The sequence below is a fragment of the Corvus brachyrhynchos genome, unplaced genomic scaffold (genome assembly GCF_000691975.1).
Source record: "Corvus brachyrhynchos isolate BGI_N302 unplaced genomic scaffold, ASM69197v1 scaffold103, whole genome shotgun sequence".
Lineage (NCBI taxonomy): Eukaryota > Metazoa > Chordata > Aves > Passeriformes > Corvidae > Corvus > Corvus brachyrhynchos.
This window is the reverse complement of record NW_008237436.1, coordinates 4,101,418-4,104,203: the sequence shown is the minus strand read 5'-3', so window position 1 is coordinate 4,104,203 and position 2,786 is coordinate 4,101,418.

The window sequence follows — 2,786 nt, the reverse complement described above, 5'->3', positions numbered from 1 at the left end:
CAAACAAGAGAGATGTAAGGCGACAGAAGGCAGTTCGCTGCTCTGAGGGAAATCTCAGTGTACTCCTATCTTGAGTACAATGCACAGTTCTGGTCTGCAAGGACACAACAAATTTAAAGAATGAATTGAGAAAGATAATCCCGGGGAGAGATTGTCAATCTGATAAAGTAGGGACTAAAAGGCCCGTGTCACTGCAGTCTTCTGTTTTCACACAATGTTTTTACAGACAGAAAGCTCTGAGAAGAATGCTGCTGTGTAGGGTGTTCTTTGACTGTGTTCGTCATTGTCACTCAAACACTGAGATGTGAAAAGTGTCTTCAGCACACCCAGTTTGGAGCACAAGTCTTACGAGGAGTGGCTGGGGGAGCTGGGGTTGTTTAGTCTGGGGAAAAGGAGGCTGGGGGCGTCTTATTGCTCTCTAGAACTACCTGAAAGGAAGTTTTAGTAAGGAGGGCATCACTGTCTTCTTCCAAGTAGCAAGTGGCAGGACAAGAAGAAATGGCCTCAAGTTGTGCCTGTGGAAGTTTAGGATGTTAGGAAAAATTTCTTCACTGAAAGGGTGGTCAAGCACCGGAACAGGCTGTCCAGGGAAGTGGTGGAATCACCATCCCTAGAGGTATTTAGAAGACATGTATTGTGGCACTTGGGGGCATGGTTTAATGGTGGACTTAGCAGTGCTGAGTTAATGGTTGGACTCAGGGAGCTTAACGGTCTTCTTCAACCCTAAATGATTCTATGATTCTCTGTAAAAGTTCTCGTCTTTGACGTTCTGTGGCACTGACATTCCCTGTATTTCCTATTGCAAGCAAAATATTTAATCTGAACAAATATTTTTAATCTTTCTCAAGTATACAGTTTCTGTAAGTAACTCAACTTGCCTGCGCTTCCAGGGGATGGCAAATTCCCTAAATTTTGCAAGGCTGCTTGCAGTCACCAGTTCCATGTGAGATACAACATTTCTCGTGGGGAAGGCTGAGCCTGCCCTCGGGTCACAGCCACGGCTGGCACAGCTTGCACAGAGCAGTTCTTTCCTGGCGGGACAGCATGGAAAAGGGAGTGGGTGCGTGTTACCCTCTCCCATAGGCAGAGCGTTGATTCCTGACACTGTCCAAGGCGGTGAGCGAGCAGCGGTAGCGGACGGGCTCCCTCCGGAGGGCCGCGCACGCTACTGCGAAACCGAGACGGGCTGGGAGAAGGACGAGTGAAGTCACCTCTAAAACCCTGATTCCCAAAATCGTGGAGGGTCTCGGTGCAGGCGGGAAGCGAGGGTGGAGCGTGCCCGGCGATCCCGTTATTCAGCGCCCTGTCCTGCTCCGAGGGGCGGCTGCCGCTCCTGGCGTCCTGAGCAGGCGCTGGAAGTGGTGCTGCTGTGACCTGCTCCATCAGAAAAACGGAGCAAAGTGTTTGCATACGGAGTGTATCAGCGCACTGGTTACTTTCACGGTAATACGCTGGGTTTTGCAATTTCAATAGCTGTGTTAAGAGAGTTCAAATAGTGTTTCTCAGTTTTCTGCTGGTTTGTAAGTATCCCTGCACACATGTGCAAGTGCTCCACTAGAAAAGGATGTGTTCCCTAACCCAAGGCTTTATACTCGGTGAGCCCAGACAGACAGCAGTGAGGGAATTGAGGGGAAATTGTTCAACCTGCATCAGAAAATTTTATCTTGACTCCAAGTCTAGGATCCTTCCCAACATATGATCGTCAGACAAATCTTCCGCTCTTTTATGTCTCTACTTTTTTTTTTTCTTTCCCCCGCAGAAGGAGTGGAGCAAATAAAAGTCACTAAAAAATTGCAAACAAGGGGAGTTTTGGGGCCTGAAAAGTGATTTTTATGTTACTGTGTTCTAGTAGCGCTAGTGTAGTCTGTATAAGACAATGAGGTAGTTTAACACTGCTGGTTACAATGTATTAGCAAGTTCAGAAAGCTTGAGGAGACTTTCTCAAAGATTTAAACTACTAGTTACAATGACTTTGCTCACAGTCTGTTGAAGTGTGTTTCTCACACTAGACAAAGTTGTTGAATGTGATTTGTGTTTTTTAAACCATAATCCTCTAAACACTTACATGTTGTCCTGATGTGTCAGGAGAAAGTTCTTCTCCCAGAGGGTGATTGGGCACTGGAACAGGCTCCCCAGGGAAGTGGTCACAGCACCAGCCTGACAGAGTTCAAGAAGAGTTTGGACACTGCTCCAATCACATGGTGTGATTCTTGGGGTGTCCCGTACAGGGCCAGGAGTTGGGCTCGATGATCCTCATGGGTCCCTTCCAACTCAGCTTATTCTATGATTCTATAATAAATGCAGCATTTATCTGTAGCAGCGAGAAGAAACCACATCGCTTTTCTGTTTGCGTTTTCCTGTAAGGGCGCCCCTCAAACTCTTGCACTCGCTGAAGCAAGAGCAAAGGGCTCAATTTGTGACTTATGCTACTTTTTCTGCTCTTTCTCCGCAGTTAAGCGACTTTATTCCTTATTTTTTTACAACAATCCTTTAATAAAATGCAGCATTTATCTGTAGCAGCGAGAAGAAACCACATCGCTTTTCTGTTTGCGTTTTCCTGTAAGGGCGCCCCTCAAACTCTTGCACTCGCTGAAGCAAGAGCAAAGGGCTCAATTTGTGACTTATGCTACTTTTTCTGCTCTTTCTCCGCAGTTAAGCGACTTTATTCCTTATTTTTTTACAACAATCCTTTAATAATTCGTTGTTTTGGGGCAGTGCTTGCCTCAGTCGCCCACAGCGCACACCAGCGAGAGCCGGCCGGGGCCCACCCTCCTCACCTCTCGGCC